The following is a 21599-nucleotide window of genomic DNA, read 5'->3' as shown; positions in this document are numbered from 1 at the left end:
AAGCCACTTTTTCAGGGGCAGTGGCTTGAAACCCGGTTCCAGGAGACCTAGTTTGAGGTAACTTTGCTGTATCAAACCCCAAGTCTCCCGTGGTGTGTCATGCAGTGGCCTGAAACCAATCCACGTTCCGAGCTACAAAGTGGCTTTGTGTTCCCTCAGCGTTAGTTTTCAAAGCTCCCATCCTTTGAGAATGAGGTGAAGGTTTGGAGAGAGGTGTAAACTCAATCACACAGCTGCAAACAGCTTGAGTATTATTGGCAGCTGCCACTGACCCAAGCTTGACATGAATGAGGGAATTGACTCTATATCCAATATCAGCTTGACGTTTTGGAGGGGTTTGCAAATGTTTACTTGGCAATCACTTGGCTATATTTGCAGGTGGTCTTTTATAGATTCTTGTCTGAAACTCCACAGCGCTTTACATGGCTCCCTCATTCAGCTTGGCTGCCCTATGACCACTTTTTGACATTTGTTTACTAAACCCATACGTTACCACAGGGTAACAGGATTTGAAATCCCAATGGAAGTGAATAGCAGAGAAATGCCACTTGCCAAATACATTCAGTTAGCTGCAACCCTCCATGCAAAGTTACTGCCCACGATTTCTTAACACAGGGTCTGCATTACCGTTAATGCCAACCATGCATGCCTCTCACTGTATCTCTGGCAGGCTTCGTTATACACGTATATTCATTCCAGGTAAATTAAGCCTGAGCAGAATTCGATTAACCACACGTCAATGTAAAATGATCCTGGGGAGGCATAACAAAGAAACACTAAGTACAGCAATGAGCTGTGCAACACAATAGTCAAGAACATGAAGCTCCAGAGACGTGGAGGGCTGAATGGGTACCAATTAAGAAACAATGCAGCTCCTGATAACATTTAAGCACCAAACAGTTCACAGTGAAAGCGCTGGCTGTTGGACTTGCTGTTCTACTGTCCCTGAGACACATCAGATATGCTATCATAATACATTTCTATGTGGATGTTTTATCTACGGAACCCAGCATCTTTGTAAGTGTTACAGGGAGAAAGCAGGGCACGAACTGATGAAAACTAACCTCAGGAATAAATGATATTTATTATGCAGCTATAGCAGCTTGTAAACTGTACCATAAAATGAAATAAACAACAATTATAATAACGATAATTGTTGGGCCCCCCCTGCTCCCTCTGTTTTATGTAGCGTTACCATTAAATAAATTCATACTGGTCTCTTAGTTTTTGTTAGTTGGCACTATTTAAAACAACGTTATAAGGATAGCTGGGGCATAATTAAAATGTTGCCCTTTTGCAAGCTGACTTTCCTGCCCTAATTTTCAAACCAGCCTTCATTTTCAACTAACTCAGTAAAAGTGGGCAGGGTATTCCAGAAACTAAGCTGTTGCATCTCGGTCTGTTAAAATTCTTCTATAAAAAAATACAGCTCAGCTTCTTAAATATTTTAAATGACTTACACACAGGGGCACTGTTGCTCAACACAGTCTGTCAGAAATACAGCTTTTTTTTGTTTTTTGAACTAGCAGAACAGCCTTATTGTTAACATTTTAAAATAATGGCTGCAAATTCATAATGCATTCCGGCTAAACACACTTCAGAGTTTTTTAAACCTTGGTGCTATCCTAACACCCTATTTTATTGATCTACAATGATCAATGGAACAAACCCCTTTTATTGCAGCACTGTCGCAGAACATTCTAAAAAATATATTGTTAGTCGTCAAGAAAAAAGAAAATAAATAGAAGCTGCATTGAAGTCTCCCTTCAGTGGTTTGAATGGTATCTTTTAAAATGAAAAAAAAAAATGACCTTGTTATTACAGGGGTCATACGCAATCAATCTTGGTCTTCAGCCTCCTGATAAGATTGAGAATTACTGCAGTCAGTTGCCGAAGTTGCTTGGGTTTATACATCAGAGGGTGTAGATGCAGGCGATTTAACTCATTTGTAAAAGAAGAGATTGACTACTAGAGGCTTCTGTTCAGACAGCAGATGAATGCATCGCTAGAGAGCAGGATATTTTTTCTTACGCTTGCTGTTGATTTTCCGTTTTTTGCTTTTTGATTTTTGACGGCAGAGGAACTGAACTTCAGCAAATCCTAAGACAGATCTCACAGCTACAAAAAAAATGAGGGAGTTTAAAAGCTGCAGATAAAAAGAAAAAAAATCCTTCCATATGTAACAAAAACCTATCCACCGATGGAAACACAGTAGTTGTGTATGACACACAGCAGTTTAGTAACACTACTGGAGTTTTTTTCTTCAAGTTATTTTACATGTTTTTCTCCCCCATTTTAGACTATCCGACTGACCCCCTCACCGTAGCAGCTTCCTGCAAGAGCATGGCATTTTTTGGGCATCGTTCAAGAAGACTAGCCCTTCAGGTTTCAGGCTTGAGCTGATGTTGCACCTGGCAGTCCCAGTTCCCAGCAATCCCTAACCTTTTCGCAGTTCCAGAGCCAATGTATCCTGTGGAATCCCCCGTTAAGACTACAGACACGGCCAGCATACCGCCAGGACTCCTTTCACAAACTTACGAACGCACAACTCACAGTGTTGCCAACACATTGCACGACCATCTCAGAACATGTGTTACCGTTGCTTAAGGTTTGCTGGGTTTTGACTACTGGATTGTGAAGGTATCTCAAAGTAGAAGGGAAAAAACAGATGAATATGCATCATAAAACACACAACTGAAATTGATGTATTTGTTAGTTTGCTTGAGGGAGTGGTAACTCTAGGATATATCTGTTAGGAAGTTCAAGGTCCAAGGTTTTATTGCTTTTGGCTTTGTCGATCACTAGTATTGTTTTAGCCAATAGTCAACACGGTGTGGCCCTGTTATTAAGACTTTTATATATATATATATATATATATTATATATATATATATATTATATATATATATATATATATATATAGATTAAGACGATGCTGTTTCTCCTCTACTTGTACTCTTCTCTTCTTCTACTTGTGTGCAGAAGACGAAGAAGAGAAGAAGAAAGAAGATGAACATGAAGAAGAAGACGATGAACACGAAGAAGAAGAAGAAGAAGAAGAAGAAGAAGAAGAAGAAGAAGAAGAAGAAGAAGAAGATTTCTGTGCTATAAGCTTGCTCAAACCACAGCAACCAAAGACAGGTATACTTTGAGAGAATATTAGCAACAGCCTGGGTTCTGGTTTAATGCTTTTAGTTTGTTGTAGCTGTCAGTTGACTGTGAAAATAAAACAGCATATTCCCCACAAAGCAATACAGGTGAATAAATATGTATTTCATCCCACAGAATCTGAAAAGAGCAGTAAACAGATGCAAGGATTCCAGGAAATACTTCTTTTCATTAGCGTGTACAGTGGAAACAAGTATGGAAAATATATCCAGAGGTCATTTAGCCTGTTGTGGAGGGCTATGCTTTTATTTCAGGTTTTTTATTTATTTATTTATTTATTTTTGAAAAGCATCAGGGTTTTCAACAAGTAATCTGAAAAATATGTGCAGGTGTATTTTGACTTTCCTGCCTGAAACTAGCATAGCTTTATAACAGTAGCAATTGTGATTAGTTCTGCTTTAATTAGGTATCAATTACTACTGACAATGGCTTTCTATTAACAAAGTAGTCTACAAAACAAACCACTTTGCTGTGTGTTAATATATGAGACATACAGTACTCTGCAATTGCAATAACGATGAATTGTTTTCCATAGTGTGTAGGATTTGAACACTCTGAGTGAATATTTGATCACTGCTAGCCACTAGATTTGGTTTTATATTTCTGGCTAATTCTAGACAATTTTCCAGTATTCTACTGAACCTATTTTTCTTTCATATTCTCTGGGTGAAAAAGAAGGCTCTCCTGTGCTAGCTTCCTATCCAATGTCATTTGCATTCTTGCCCTCTAGCCCTACTGCAACTGGTGTACCGAGTTTAAAATAGTAACTTGGTTTAAGCCTGTATGTGTTACTTCTACTTGAGATTTAATAGAATCAAACGTATCCCCCCTTGGGTTGAATTGGATAAGCTTGTAAACCAATGAGTTTGCTCTAAACACAAGCCAGGTTTCTTTTACAGCTCGCCAGTCCTTAGTGGAGAGACAATATAGGCTTGGAGTTGAAGTTCATACTAGGAATAACACTGTGTTCCAAAGACCCTCTGCAGTGAACATTATAGGCATGGTTGAACCCAGTCAAGGACTTTTGAAAGTTACCTGTTCGATAGAGAAGCTTCTTTTTTTATTAAAACTATCCCCTGAGTCAATCCATCTTGGCAAGCTGTATGGAAGATGAAGTATAGGTTAGATACTGTGAATTAAAAAATATGCTTGGAATACAATATTTATATATATATATATATATAAAATGAAGAAAAAGTGGATTTGATAAGCTGATTTAATAATTACTCATGGTACTGGTACGTCGTCAGGACATGAATTTAAACATGCTTGCTTTGAATAATTCCAAACAAAACTGGTAGATGTAACCCAGTTTAATGTTCAAACATGCTACATCATACCCTATGCGTCGATCCTGTGATCACTGTGGAGACACGATGGGAAGTACACATTATCTACTAAAGAAATCGATTTACTTCAACCAGTCTTATTGCATGTTTTGGCAAACTAAAGGAATAATTGACAAGGCAAGTGGTGTTATCTCAAACGCCTCTCAATCTCAGCGCATTGCAGTTGCTAAGATAATAGAAATGTCTGTACATTTGCAAACAAGGGAAACCTGACAAAAGATGGAAGTTGCCAAGGAGCTGCACATCAACTTGGAAACATGCTTGGTTAAACATTTCAACAAGAATTTTAGGCTCTAAAGACTAAAGAAAATACGGATGTTTCTGACATACCTTTTTATTCGTTTAATGTTATTGTAACAGCTGCAAAAAAAGTAAAATATATACAACAGAAAAAAAAGAAACTATTAAGGGATATTTGTTTTCAGCTACAGTCTGCCAATGCTGTATATACAGATGAACCTGCTTTATGTCACGATCAGGCATAATTGATGATTTAAATTGGGTCATGATATAAACTGGGCTCCACGTTTGCCTATGACAGCATATTACGAGCACGAGAAAAATAGACACATGGTCGATGACCACGGAACATTCCGCTAGAACGTCAAGTGAAACGGAAGGAACGCAAAGCATTACAAATGTAAACAGATACTTAAATATTTAAAATAGCAACAACAACACTGTCGTTATCTGGAATTACCTTGGTGGTTGATCTTGTCTGCATGGTAGCTCTTTGCTTCCAGATTCCTTCAACTACCAGACAGTAATGTTCTATAATTAGGGTTATATTACTTAACTAAGAGCCTTTGGTTTGTCAATATATTACAAATTCTACAGTATTTGTAATCTTGTAATATCCACAACCTTGTTGACCTTGAAAAATGAAGAGAACCCTGCCTGCATTTCAAAAATCCTTCAGTGCTTTCCATTATACTAACTGGTGACCTTCTCGAATAAGGGAGCCATCACAATGTCATAAATAAAGAGGCTAAACGTAAATGCCAAGCCTGGCTCACTAATCAATCCTGTCAAATCCTGGGGCATCCATTTCAACAAAACATGATAGCTTCCAAGCTAGTCAGGAGGACTATTCACTGTAGAAGGTAAATGAATCCTCAACCTAGTGGTGAGAGCCCACATAAATCACCTGTTCAATCAAAGAGGTTCTCGTAGCTGACGAATAGGTTCTATCATTACCAGGGCAGGAGTGATGGATGTATCTATAATGTCATGATTCTTTCAGAATAAAGTGGTCGCATTTGTGTTGAATTGGGGGCCATCCATCTATACTGGCTCTCATCAGGTGTATGAATGATTTCCTTTGTAATGCTACAGTAATACCCTAACTCCCTACTTATTGATAAAGCTTTGCAGGTAGAGGTACGCCTAACCCACATCTCAACTGACCATGTCTAGATTGCATGGGCATTGCCTGCAAGTCTTAACATGTCTGATCTTTTTATGTTAAACACAGATCTGTAAAATGTGAATACAGCTCCATTTTGCACGTGACACACAATTCCATGCACGGTCGAAATAGACTTCTACTATGCAGGTACCAAAAAGCTACAGAGAATGTGACTAATATGGTTAAATGTGTACAGTAGATATTATTGCTCTCGTTATGCCATTAATTGGTAATTGTTTAACATCAAACTCTTGTATTTGCATTTGACAGGATATGATCTCTTTTTATAGTAGTTAGCTTGATTTTGTTCCAGCCTCAAACAGAGAAACTCCTACAATTACCCTTCCTCAAGTAAAACATTATGGGCAACTCTGTAGAAAGTTCACACTGATTCAGCAATGGTTGCTGCCCATTGATCTGGTATCACAGTCAAACTATTTCAGTAACACAGATAAACTACACACCTTGGTATACAATAGATAATTGTCCCCTCTTCAAAAATAAGCAGACTTTAATACGCAAGATGTGCGAATAATCTCTGAAATGCAGTTGTGCAATGGTGACTACAAAGACATGGGGCAGAACCAGTATGCTGTATTTAGTAAACCAGGAGTCTCAGTTGGGTTAATGAGTCACAAATGTCCCACCCTTAGTTGTTCTGTAATCCGAGAAAATGGAAAACATTTTGGTGCACTTGTGAAATGTACCCACGGATTAAAACCTGTTCACATTTTAAAAGAGAAGATGATTATTCACTGACCACCCCAGACCCTGCGCATTGCTGTTCCAATACTTCCCATTGGCAGGGCAGTGTATAACACTGAGAACTCATGTGGACTTCAATATTATCTTCTGATGCAAATTGAATGTCACTGCCTTTGTTATGGTATCTTTGATGGAGCTGAATAGACACATCTCTTCAGAAAGCCTGGAAACTGGCCGGGGATATTGTGCAGGCACCCTACCGAGAAGCTAGAGAAGTGTAGGTTTAGAAACGTGATCGACTGTGACACTGGCAGATCAACCTCTCTGGTGGCATGCATGCTTGCCTGACACAATTTTAGAATTGATACTTCATGACTATTATCTGTGGATATAAAGAGGTTATAAAGTTGGCTCATTGAACGGCAAAGTTACGCACGTGATGCATTGCATCGTTATAGAAAACCTGGAACAGCGATCAGCTTTATCAAACAGATGTATTAAATATAACTGTCTGCCCAATTATTTTCCCCAATTTATCTACCAGAATTTATACTCTCCAATTATATCCTCTCGTTGTAGCAATCGCCACGACTGCTCAGGAGAACCAAAGCTACCTGCCAGCCCTGTAGGTGTCCTCTCTGGGCTCGCCAGGTCTTGGCCAGACTAAAAGAATTCCAAATGATTTTGCCTAATGAAGACTGCACACCTGTGGTCCCCTGACACCATGCACACCACGCATGCGTGCCTTTACCAGGTACCAGATTTATTACACCTACAGTAGTGTGAAAATTAGAACACCCCATTACTTTAATAGGACATGCATGCAATTGAGTTTAAACAGCAAGAGAAAAGGAACACATAGCCACAAATGGTAAAAGGCATAAGACTTTTTAGAAGTTGTTTAAGGTGGCTAATGAAAGTGGTCTAACATTTTCACGGATTACTGACCAAGAACTTATAAAATTCCCACAGCCAGAGGTTTTCGTTCAGTTGAAGGATATAAATCTTAAAGTGTTCTAATAAATAAATGTGCACACTGCTGTATGTGTAATATATTGTCAATAATAAATGTTTCAGCTAAATACCTCAATAACTCTATTTACTTCTCTGTCAGCAGTGTGGTGGTAAGAACTATCTAATCATTGTGGTATGGGATTTAGAAGTGTTTGATTGAAACATTGTTATAGTTTTATCTCAACATTGTTTGGGGCCAGTCATCCAAAAAACCCCACAAAACTCCAGCTATTTCTCATTTTATTGAATTGCCTTCAAAGGCACCAAGGCTTTGAAGGTAGATCATCATTTAAGAACAATTTTAAATTAAAAAATTACTTTGTTGACTACTTCAACCCAACAGACTCAGAAATGAGCCAGAATTTAACATATGACACAATTTTTTGTTATATGAGAAATATTATTTGTTGAATTACTAGAAATTGTGGTTTTTGCCTTTTGTTTTATTAACCTGTTTTCTTGAATTATGGTATAGTAAGCGTTGGGTGTCAATAATTTTGTCTGCGACCTTTACCTATGTAAAGAAGAAAAGTAATTGATGAACCGAAAACTCATTATTTTAACAATTAGCTACAACGTTTCGGTTTCCTCCTTCTTCAGATAGCATGGTAGAAATAGTCAGGTAAACTGATATTGTTGTTTAAGGTATATATGCAGTGTAAGTATTTAGCATTGGCTTCAGCACATAACGCTTTCCTATATATATTGCAGTGCACAACACAATCACAAAAGGCCATCACACGGACTCCATTTGAACAATTACATCTCTCTCTCTCTCTATCTTTTTCTGTCTCTGACTGCATCTGAATTAGGATCAGATAAGTTTTCAGGAAATTGCAGAGCTATTCATTTTTCATATGAGACGTTCAGCCTCTGGTCCTGAAATCACAAAGTATCTGCCACTTCTCGTTGAAATTGTCTCATTTGCTTTAGCTAACTGAAATTCAGAATAGCATTCTCCAAATAAAGCATGACTCGTTTTCCTGCATCACGGAAGATTGTTTTTGGTTTGTTTTTTGTATGTTTGTTTTTTTTGGTCTTGCATGCTCAAGGTTTTTTAGTTTTTTTTTTTTAGTTTTTTTTATCTCACACAATTAATCAAATCCATGCATTTTCTTGTGCTGCATTAGTATTTGCTACTAACAGATCTTCATCTTAAAGGGCTAACTCATGTAAGAAAATTAATTTCACATTTATTGGTAATACTACAAGTCTTGTGTATTTGCATAGTAGCTACTTAGTAAGTACATGTGCACTTAAACATAATTACAATGTTATTATGCATAGTTTCAGTGTACTTCATGTGTAAATCTTTTTGCATATGTAAGTACACAATCAGTTTAATTACTATAGTAGTAATATTATAAATGCTTCCTATTGGATTAATAGAGGATTTCTACAGAGAGTTTAAACTTTTCACACACCCTTGTTTCCATGTGGAGGTCACAGATTTCTATAACTCAGGGTGGTAACCCTAAATTTACCCCTTAAAAAAGTTGGGGTTTAGGCAGTTAATAGGTTTTAAATGACATACTTCATTCCACCTGCAGGGGGCAGCATTTATCGCATGACGCATGTCACACTTCAGTGACCTGCGGTGTCAATCATCCTGTTTCACAGCTCTGAGAAAGAGGTAGAAAAAAAAAACCCCACAAGCTCATTTATAAAAAAAAAAAAAAAAGACGGTGACTTTCGTTTAGTCGAGGCAAGCTTTATGTAGAGCCCAGAAGACGACAGATTAATTCCCTTCAGGATATCAACAGATATTTAATAATATTTAATTCATCTTTAGACTTGACAGCTGCAGCCAAATGTTTTGAATCACCTATAATTTTAGGATTGAGACAATAATTTTATTTATATATATATATATATATATATATATATATATATATATATATATATATATATATATATATATATATATAGGAGTTTTGCAAAAAAATTGCTGAAATAAATCATTTGAAATAGATAATAGTATCTGTTTCTTTTTACTTTTTCCTCATCCACAAAGCATTGATACAAAAGATGTTTTCAAAAAAATTCTTTGTTCGAGAAATTTCTAGAAATTATAACTTTCCATTGGGGTATGTAAACTTTTGACTACAATTCTATATGTCCCCGTTGCCATGGAAATTCATGCCCAGCAGGGACAATTACTGGGGACAGTTATTGTTCTTGCCTGCTGAGTTCAATGGATATTTGCAGTTACCTCAAATACAGAACTGTAATGGTGACTGATACTTTATTTCTTTTTCTCTTAAATTTCTGGCCTGAGGGACAATGCCACTGGATACAGACCGTGTGACTTCCCTTCTGAGCTCTGCAAGCGAGAGCGTATCTCAATTCTGGCCTGTCTTCTCAAGCAGCAAGTGTGCCCTATGTTCAATACAGGAGATGACATCTGTACTCAAGATGTTTTCAGTGACTCTCAGTACTTCGCATTGAAGCGACTCAAACACTGTGTTCATTTATATCTTTCAGTCTGAACAGTATGAGGTGTAAGGTGACCATGAGTTCAGGGACTGCTGTTCTGTTCTAGTTGTCTGGCACTGCCATAACTTACAGTCTAGAGACACCAAAGTGTCTTTATATTAGACAGCACCAAGCTGTGAAGGATGAAGAACAGAGAATTGCACTTGGTTATAAAATGAGAAATAAAAATAAAACCCAGGGCAGAGGACTCTCACACACTGTGGCGCACGTTCGTTACGAACGGATGACTCATTGATTCACCTGGAAGAATAAATAAGCATAAATAAAATGACATTGCGGTTTCAAAACATGCAGCCCAATGAACTAGCTTTTCAACATTATTATTGAAAACACTGTCCCATTATATTTATATAAGGTGGCGCCATAAACATTGGTTGAACCTAGGGCAGCCAGTTACATTGTTTCTTATACTGAAAATAAGTAAAGATGGAAATAAAGGGGTCCCTGATTGGCTTACCTGGTAAAGGCACAAACCTCATAGAGTCAGCAGGTTCATGTCTTGGCATTGCAATCTTCACTATTCCAGTGGGAGTGTTGTACTGGCTCTGTTGCTCCCATGGAGGTGAAATTGAATGGCGTCAGCTCATTTTGAATTTAGTTTAGAGTGTAGGCCTGCATCTTGACCGATAAAGGGATGTATAAATGTTTATAAAATGAATTATATACAGGGGAATTTGCATTTTTATGTTGAATTGTGAAATATCTTGAAATACATATTTTTAAACTGCGAAATGCAGTGAAAAAAAGCTATTTTTTACCTTGGAAAAAAATACAGCCCTCACCTTTACAGAAACATTTTGCCCACCCCATCATGTGAAAATATATTTGGACCGTTAACTGTTATTCTCTATTTTTTTTTTTTTTTTTACAGGATTTATTGTTCTTTGCAGTAAGAATTGCTTATTGATTTATCATCAGAATTGGATAGGAATACGTTTTCCAGGAACTGGCAAAAACAAAGTATAGGGTAAACAGTGTAATAGAGAGAAATACATAGGTGTCATATCAACAAACTGGGGTTTTGAATAGCAGAATGGAATTCTGTTTAATCTCTCATTCAGCAGCCACAATTGCATGCCTGCCTGTCTTAATCAATCACGGACAAAACCGCTGATGGGAGACACAGGGCCAGCTCAGTTGAATAACCCACCGTGCAGTTGAGTAATGTGGAACCTGACAGTAATCTTCAGATTCTCACTGAACGGAAACCAGGATACAGAGCTGTGGAGTAATAAAATAGAATATATATATCTATATAGTATATATAGATAACATAGATATATATAATATATATCTTCTATATATATATATATTATAGACTCTCTCTATATATGTATTATACACACACACATACACACACACACACACACACACACACACACACATACATAATATATATATATATATATATATATATATATATATATATATATATATATATATATATATATATATATATATATATATATATATATACATATACACACACACATTCATATATATATATATATACACACACACACACACACACACACACACACACACACAGCTGCTAGTGATTGGAGCTAGTTAGTGATTGACTTTCAGAGATGAAAACAAGCAATCAATTACTCAGTCCTTAGTTTTCTAACGAGTGCAGAGTATTCTGCGTCATAGAATCGTATTAAAAAATGCCAGAGTTGTTTATTTCTGTTGGAAGTATATTGAGGGCATTGACAGAAAAATCATGCTAATCCAATTTGGAACAAAGCTTTGAGAAGCCAGTGCTTAGGGTTAATTAACTGATGGTTTACAGTTAAAGAGCAAATCCTGTACGCATCCTTTAAAATGACTCTGACACTAAAGTACAAATAATAGAAAAAAAAAAACCCATAATAAACCTTCACTTTATCAGTTTGATTTGCTTGAATTGTGGGTAGAAATTGCTCTGTCCCTGGAGTACGATCACATTTTAATGAACTAATTGTCCCAGAACAATTAACAGCTTGTCTCTAATATACACTCTCGCCATGGCAACAGAAACAGCAGAATCAACAGGATGTTTAACCTTTTACTAAGAGCAGGTTTTCGGTCTGTCATCTAAAATTAGGGCCTCAAACTCACAATAGTCCCAGGTCTGTAATTGAAATGACCAGGAGTTGGAACATCTGATGTGAATTGATCACAGGATGAATAAGTCGCTTGAGTCTATTGGTTTACGAACAGGAGTTGTTCGCACAGCTATAAGGGAGAATTTATTTAACACCAATCTCCTGTCTCCTGACTGTAAAAGTTTAAATGTACCTGGATTGAATACTATTGGTAAGTGGTTGACATGAATGCGCTAAGTTCTGCTTGCGATGGGTTCAAGGATTTTCCTGTCCATACATTTATTTTATTTTTTTTGCAGGAGTATTTAGAAGCCCCTATCTGAATCACATCACCCCCTCTTGCCTAATTAGCAGCATTGTGGAAGCTCACACTATGTATCCTTCCCATTGGACTGTAACTAATCTCACCCACTATCATGTTATAATAGACCTTTTAAGCTTTCAAATCTTAATCAGTCTGTAGCGACGTCTATCCCCATTAGAAAAAAGCACTCATTCAAATGCTTAAATAAATAGTTTATTATCTTAATAGCCTTCAGTTAAAAGCCTTTTTTACATTGTCCTATTTAGCTTCAAATTAAGAACTACATCTGGAGCTGCAGAACCCTATTGAAAAGCACACTTTGATCGAAGCTTACATTTCAATTTCCCCATTTCTTACAAGCCTGGGGAAAGGTGATTGAGCCCAGGCTTCATGAAACGAATCATAGATGGCACAGATAGCTGTACGATGCTGATTCATTACACTTTAATTCAATCACTCTACTGATAGAATGCAGGAACGGACTAATGAGACCAACTGAACACATTTCAGGTAGATACATGAAGCATTTAAAGCTGCAGATGTCTTCAACAGAGTAACGATGCAGCACTATCTTGAGTTTTTCCATAGCTGGTGGTACAGCATCGTTTGAATCCATGTTTATGTGTGTATTACTCAGTGATTTTGTAAAGGATTTGAGAGTAACACTTCAAAATAATGGCTGCAAATTTCTAATGAATTTGAAACCGAATCCCACTGGAATAACACCTGAATATCTTTTGCACCTCCTCTGAGTTCTGAAGACATTCATTATGAATTCAGCCACTGCTCTGCCCATGGCTTCCTTGCAGTCAGTCTCCCCAGTTATCTGCAAGCTAATATCCGGGCAGGAGTACCTGGAAAAGGCAAGGCTAAAGGCAAAAAGAATGTAGTGAAAAATATGTGTAATGCAGTAATTTAGTCTAGTCTAAGCTTCAATAAATAATCTATCGCATGAGTTTACTAACTGAACAATGGGGGTATTGGTTTTATATATCTATATATCCATAATAATATTGGTATACTCATTTTTTTAATGTGTTTTTCTTACATATATGTAGCTGCTGCAGGGGTGCGCAATTGTAAGGATCCTTTTTTTCAGAAAGAAAGAAAAAAAGGATGACAGTATCTTCAGATAGCTTGGATTGTTTTCTTTTCTGTACCCTTACCTTTGTGTGCCATTTGCAATTACTCTGTGTGGGTCTCATTGTAATTAATATTTATGTATTGGGTAACACTTATCCTAACCCTGTTCTAAAACAATTGTAAAGAAGAAGGTGATGATGATCAGTGACATTTACTGTCTTAAATATTAAGCAAAATCACTCTCCTTGCAAATAAATTGGGATTATACACTGTTGTACAGTATTTGTCAAAGGTTTTCTTAAAAAATCTGCAAGACAATTCTTAAACCATGCTATAATGAAACCTTTAAAAGAAGAACTTTAGAGGAGCTAAATATAATTGGCAAGCAAGCTAATGAGAATGGAAATTGCAAATCAAACTGGGAGAAAGTTAATTGAGCTTAGTGGGGAGGAAGATAAGTGTGCAGAGGTGCTCTGATCTCACAGAGCTGTGCACTAATTATTAGAGTGGGAGTCAGTCTTGCTCTATTCCCTCCTCACAGGAGACTGATCCATTTAAGAAGCTGTGCACACTAATCGTGAAACACTGTACAGCTCTGGCCAAAAGTTTTGCATCACTGAGAATTTTCGGATTGAGACATAATTAAAAAAAAAAAAACACTGGGGCTCCCAAGTGGTGCATCCAGTAAAGGCGCTCTACCTGGAGTGCTGGATGGGCCCTGTAGCCCATCAAATCCAGGCTATGTCACTGCTGACCGTAACCGGGGGTTCCTAGGGGGTGGCGCACAATTGGCCGAGCGCCACCTGGGTAGGGAGGGCTTAGGTTGGCAGGGGAATCCATGTCTCCCAGAGCCTGCGGTTCTGCAGTGGAGCCATCAGATCTGCCCAGCCCCCGCCTTGTTACACCATGCAGCCTGTTCATTGGATTAGGGTTAGGGTCTTTCAATAGTCACCTGGATGTGCTTCTTTATTAAACGATCCTGAAGGTCCCCATTTAATTGTGTTTATTTATTAACCCCCATGCTGATTGCAGCTTTCCTTTGCATAAATACAGCCACGGCATTTTTCATGATACCTTAAAAGTGGTGTGAAACACAGTGCTGTATTCTCCACCTTTCTGTTATTCCTGCAATATGAATTCTTAATAAGTGTCATCAACATTCAAAATTGCTTCCTGTGGAGAAACTCAGCAAGGGTCCGGATGCTAATTCTGGGCAGGCAGCGGTGTTTAATAATCAGAGGGAAAGGCTTTCATGTCATGCTAGTGTCTTTTATCAGGTAGCCAGGAACTGCTAAAGCTGGCTAAATGACTTATTTAAAAAAAAAAACACACAAAAAAACAGCAACGCATGAATAAAAAGAATGATAGTGCTACTTACACAAAATATTTTCTTGCGGCTAGCTCTGCTCTTTCAACCGATTTCCTTTTAGCCACGGTATGTGTGACCTTCAGGTTCTACTCTATAAGAAATACATCAAAGAATAGTTTAGGAATGAGAAAAGGCCACTCGGCCCATCAAGGCTAATCCCTTGCTAGTGCACTAAATTGCTAAATTTGAAGTAGAGTGTGGGGTTAACTTTTATCTGGACCATTTATGATTTTAAAGTCTTCAAATCGAGTCCACTCTTTTCCTTTTTTTTGCTAGGCTAGAGATTATATTTTTTGTATCCTGTGCCGTACACTGAAGGTAGAGGCAGGGGACGGGTTAATGGTCTACTGGCTGAGAGGAGTTGTATATTGTGGCCATAAGACTGCTTTTAACAGAAAAATATATACAAAGTCAATACATATACCAAAGATGATACGTTAGTGATAACTGGGATTTTCCGTACAAAATTGTACCTTGTGAGAAGCAGCATGTTGCTCGACTGCAGAAAAGTACTTGATTGACCAAGAAAGTTACTTCCATCCACTATCATTAACTGCTTAATCCTTTACAGAGTCATGGTGAGCTGGAGCCTAACCTGGCACAGGACGCCAGTCCATCGCAGGGCACCACACACACACAGGGCAATTTAGAGTGAGCAGTCAACCTGAATAGCATGTCTTTGGACTGTGGGAGGACACCGGAGCACCTGGAGAAAACCCACTCGAACACGGTGAGAACATGCAGACTCCACACAGACAGACCCCTAGGCTCGAATTGAACCTATTTGAAAAACCGCCTATTTGAAAAAGTTAATTATGGACACTTTCTTTCATTTTTGAAAGTTGCCGATAAAGTTGGAGATTAAAGACACTGGATTATCAATATGATTAGAGAGAGAGAAGAAAGAGGAAGAGATATGGAGAAGGTTGAAAACTTGTTAAATCTGCTGAAAAAACAGGAATAAGTCAAACCCCTGCCAGCCTTCTATGTTGTATTAATGTGTGCATGTGTCGCTCAGATGTATAATTATGTTTCCTTTCACCCAGTGCATTTTCTTTCATGTAGATTGTATTTGCTATATCAAAGCCTGTGTGTGCTGTAAATATACATACACAGACCCTTGAGGATTTATGAATCTCAATGCCTACCTGCTGATTTCCTGATTTACTTTATGTCTTGATCCTTGAGAAACCTTATTTAAAACCTTATATAGTTGCTGAGAATGGAGTTCATTGAATATATTGAAAAAGCCAAGAACGGTATGATGTGAAGTTTAAATACTGATTGTTAAAAATATATATATCAAAGTTTTCAACCAGCCTCTCATAATGACATTAATAAGAATAGATTGGCAGGAAAACGAGGGAAGGAAATTAGCCTTCTTACAGTCTAATAATTAATACATCTGAAATGAAAGATTACAGTATACATCAAAAATTCCTTTTTTTTTAATATCCTTTCAAAAACACGTTCAATCAGATATTACAAAATGAAATGGAAGTGTATCGCTGAGAAGCTATATCAATGTCTTGTATAGAAAACTGTATATTTCAGAATTAGCAGGTGTTTCAATTATTTTTTTTTATTTTATTATTTTGCTCATTTCCAGATTAGATCTTTATGCACCACATAGGCTTAGATGCATAATTCATTATTTTAATAACCACCACAGAAACTGGAGTATGAAGTATACAAATATATACATATAGTATTAAGTATATATATATATATATATATATATATATATATATATATAATATATATATATATATATATATATAACACACAGACTCTTTACGAACTGTCTTACATCCTTAAACCCCAAAGAAGAACAAAACCAAAAATCAATCATACACTAATTTTTCATTAGGTAAATTTTTTTTTCTTTCCCTTTTTTTTTTTTTTTTGGGATATCTAAAATGTTATCCAATACCCTGTATTATGGGGCGGCCAGAGGAGTAAAACATTATATCAGGTGTTTTTTTTTTTTTTTTTTTTTTGCCCAGATTTTAACATAAATCATATAGATTTCAAAAACAAAAATGTCAAAAAAAAAAATACTGTTCAGCAATGAAATCTGAAAACAAAAATAAAATAAAAAATCTGGGTTTTCACAAAAATAAATATTTATTTTACCGGCTAAATCTCAAGCTGACATATAAATGTCAGAGATTGTTGGACAATCCACCTATCATTGTTCTCTCCAGCAAAACGGAATGCAAAGTCACCCAACTGGCAACTCTGCTCTCCGGCAGTTCCTGCCTCCCCACTTCCTCTATGCATAGAATGCCAACGTCAAATGCAAGAGTAGGCGGAGACTCATTTACACCAGTGAGAGAGCCCCAGCATTGTTGCAGATGGAGAAGCATGAACTGGATAGACATCTGTCTCCTGGTGAACATTCCTGAGTAAAAACTGAAAGAAAAAGTAATTCCCTGCTTTATTTACCAAAGATGTGTGAATACAAAAATATAAAAACTATCAGGAATAGTAGAAAAAAAAGGGAGATGAACTAGGGAGTACAACTCAGTTAAGAACTCCCTAGTAATTCATAACATTTATAACACACTGCTCTGCAAGTGGTGACAGACAGGATGCAAATGCCTGCTACACAGTGGGGAAAAAAAACGGTACAGAAAAGAAACAAACAATAAAACCCTTTCATTAGAATGAGAGATGTCTTTCTGATTCTGCTATTACTGCCAGTGTGGGGTTAACCACCCTCCGGGACTTCACACTGTCTTTTTTTGTCTTTGAATAAAGTGGAGCGTGGCCATCAATAGCCTGTCACTAATTAGACATGCTGTACAGTGTTATTTCATGAAGAACACACTGGCATGGCTTTGAATTTGTATATCTTGGGTTTCAGACATAATTTGAACACCCAGGTCAGGTACAATAAGACTGGGGACTAAATTAATACTAAATGAATGAATTCTGAGGAGAGAAGTCTGCGAGTGGCTGCATAATAATTGAAGCCTTTAGAACCAGGATATTTCGCTTAGGTATTGAAGTTTTGTAAGTCAAGTTCTGTATTAACCAAGGATTAAAGTGAGAGCTGTTTTTGCACTGATAGACTTCTCGTCAAAAATGAAACTGGACGAGTGGATTGCTGCTTGTCTTTTTAATGCAAAGTTTTCCGGCAGAAAACAATAAATAGTAAAAAATAAATTAAAAATAAAATACTCTGAAAAAAAAATGCCTTACTTATTTTAAAGTTACATTTAGAAATACTAACAGACTATATATATTGAGACACTGAGAAAGTCTTCTACTCAAAACGTTTGTCTAAATTCTTAGTACTGTACAGATACTATTTTGAAGTTTTTTTTTTAAAAAGCATCCTTTTATTACAGGTGTTTTCAGAGATCTAATTTAAACGTGTAAACTGCTTTTTTCCAGGTTTAAAGTGCCAGTTGTCTCAGTCACAAGTGATGGAAGGTCGTGCTGGGCTTGCACCCTATTGACAGTGTTGTGGCATGTCCCTCTTATGCAATAGGAATGCATTTTAATATTTGAATCCATGAAGCTTATTAACTGTTTTTATTGAATATATTCACTACATTTAACAACTGAGTCACTAGCTTAGAATGTCCACCAAACCAGGCCAAAATAGAATTGTCATTTTAATTTTTTATGTAATACTTGTATCTCGTTACGAATATATATATATATATATATCCATATATATATATATATATATATATATATATATATATATATATATATAATTTTGTAAAGTTCAAGACATGTAGCCTACAACTAAAGCAGGAAGCTCATTCATTCTTAATCAAATCCATCAACTTGTACTGGGCTCATGGCAAGAGGCTAATGCCAGCTACAAAATGATCCGCATTCACTGTCTGTAACTCCTCAGTCACACTTGGGATATAAAAAAATGCACTGGGCAAAGGTTAATGAACACCGTTTCCTGTATAGTGGTGTAATTAATGTAAGCTAGCTCCAGTCAGGGACAGTCATTTCCTCTCCCTGGTTTTATTGACCTTTCATCAGCCTTGCAGGCTGATCACAGCCTTGACACGACTCTACAAGGTGCTGGAAGGTGTCCCCATTCAGTCATTAATTCTTCAATTAGTGCAGAGATGTAGACAGAGGATTGGATGTGAAAACTTTGTCCAAGCTCATTCCAGACACACCCAATCGGATTGAGATCAGGGCATTGAAGATGCTCCTCAAGCCCTTCTATCGTGGTGGATGGTGCATTATGGTCTTGAAAGCAACCATTGACATCCGAGAACAAGCACAGAGCAGTTGTGTGGATCTGCAATTCTGTTCTGTTCTGCAGCTTTGTACCTTCAAAAAGTAGAAAGCAAAAACAGAAACATTCTCAGTTAATGATTTTTTTTTTTTTTTTTTTTTTTTACTTTTTTTATATAAAAGTAAGACAATGGATTTGGAAACTTAAGGGACTACGTATTTACTGAATGTTCATTTGCACTTTAAAATCTTTCACTACTTTGTCTTTCTGCTCTGTAAACATTTCTTCACCCTCAAAGCCTTTGACATGTGGTTCTCCAGTTTAAATTGATTTCATTTATTTTCCAATCTGGTGTCTACCCTTCGTACTTCATTAGAGCCACATTCTATATATGTCTGCAAACTGCCAGCCCACAGCGGCATTCTCCTTTTTTTTTTTAAACCCAGCTAATTTTCTTTTAATTGCTTTACCTGCTCTGAGTTAGGGCAGCCTTGAAGGTCTCTAGACTCCCTTAGCTCTAGTGTTGGTGTTCGTCTGTTAATAACATTCCTGTGTTCTTTTCATAAGCCTGACTGCAAGGGTTTGCTGTGATGAATGAGAATATATAACCTTCAATCTGAAAGTAAAATGAAGAGCCGCAGCCAATCAAGTTGAGTCTCTATTCTAAAATAGGATTGCTGGGTGATTGTTTACTGCAGGCTTTTTTTTGTGCACGCTTTGGTGGCTGTCCAGTTTGTTTACATGTCTTCATTACACAAGCTGTCTGAAACCTTTGTGACATTACGAGATTGTTACTGCATGCAGGAGAAGGGTTAAATATTTCAAAACAGAGTAAACTAAATACATATTTTATAAAAAAAAAAAAAAAAACAACAACAATTAAACATCACAAGCGTTATATTTAAATATATTTTAATACAGTAAGGGAACACCTTTAATTTGACCATAGGTTAGGTTGATCGTTAAAAGTCAGCAAGATATTTGCATAAAACATTAGAGAACATGCAAACAAATGCAATCTATAATGACCTATTTAAATATTTATACAAGTATAACACCTGGTCTTATTTGGTAGTGGATCTCCCCCTAGTGGCTGAGGAGATAACAATACTGACGTCAGTGCTTGTAATGATAAGCCCCACTCTAAAGCGGAGGAAACAAGAAGCAATTTTGTGGATTGGGACTTGATTTCAAGAGGCTGGTTTTCAGGCCAATGCACGGCACACCAAGGGGAGACTTGGGGTTTGATACAGCCACCTCAAAACTAGGTCTCCCAGAATCCCGGATCCAAGCTCTGTAAAGCTTCCGTCTTTTTGACCATTAAAAGGATAGTGATTCTTATCTATCCCTTCTCTCTCCATTCAATTCAATGGGGGATGCCAAGCCATTAAAATTTGCAAAACATTGCTACAGTAACATTTTGCAATGATTAGATTGACCAGAAGTAGGGTCATTTTGTTTTTGTTTGTTTTTTAAAATTTAAAAAAGGGTTACTATTATCGTTTTCTAACATACAATATATTGTGTGTCTGGCATCAGTCCGATTTTATGGAAAAACGCATGCATGCTGCCTAATGATAACTATCTGTGTTTTAAAAGGGCCAACAGATCAAATCTCTGGACTGAAAATATAACTCAAATACCTTCTAAGACCCACTTGATATGCAAACCCATATAGGGATGAAGCTAATCTCTTCTGCACAGTTGGAATGCATGCTCATGGTTAATACAGAATATTAATGGAAAGTTTCTACTCTTCCATATAAGCACACTGAGGATAACTTCCTCTTTGAAATAATGTTATAATGTTGCTGTATAAATTAGGCACTTAAAATATAAATATAGATTTTATGGACTTATGGACCAGAAGTTATAAAGTGATTTATTTGTTATTTGAATCTACTCTACTTTTAATTATTCCTACTTAGCTGGATAGGGACTATACCCATCTGAATTCCTTAGAGGGGATACCAATTCCCCTAGTAGACCACAGCAATGGCCAAAGGTTTTGCATCACCTAGAATTTTATAGTGTTAAGACATTGTTAGGAAAACCTAGCGTAAGCAGAGTTCACAAAGTCCAGCTTCACACACACGCAGTTAGGTAAGATACATAAAACAGGCACTTGAGAGTGTGAGTTGACAAGCTACCTGAATCCTCCCCTGACGACAGACCATCTCCATACGCGAGCTATCTCCCAGAACATTCATTTACCAATCATTATCTGCGTTCTGTTTCCAGGTGCTACATCTGTAGCATGTCTAAGCTCCCGTTTCATAAAGCTTTTTTTTGTAGGGCATTTATTCCATTTTTGAAGCACTATTAACCCCAGCCTCTTTTAAATACTTAAGTAAATGGCTGATATTTTATGGTGGACTATTATCGGTATTGAAAA

This window comes from Polyodon spathula, chromosome 40 (assembly GCF_017654505.1).
Source record: "Polyodon spathula isolate WHYD16114869_AA chromosome 40, ASM1765450v1, whole genome shotgun sequence".
Lineage (NCBI taxonomy): Eukaryota > Metazoa > Chordata > Actinopteri > Acipenseriformes > Polyodontidae > Polyodon > Polyodon spathula.
This window is presented reverse-complemented; position numbering follows the sequence as displayed.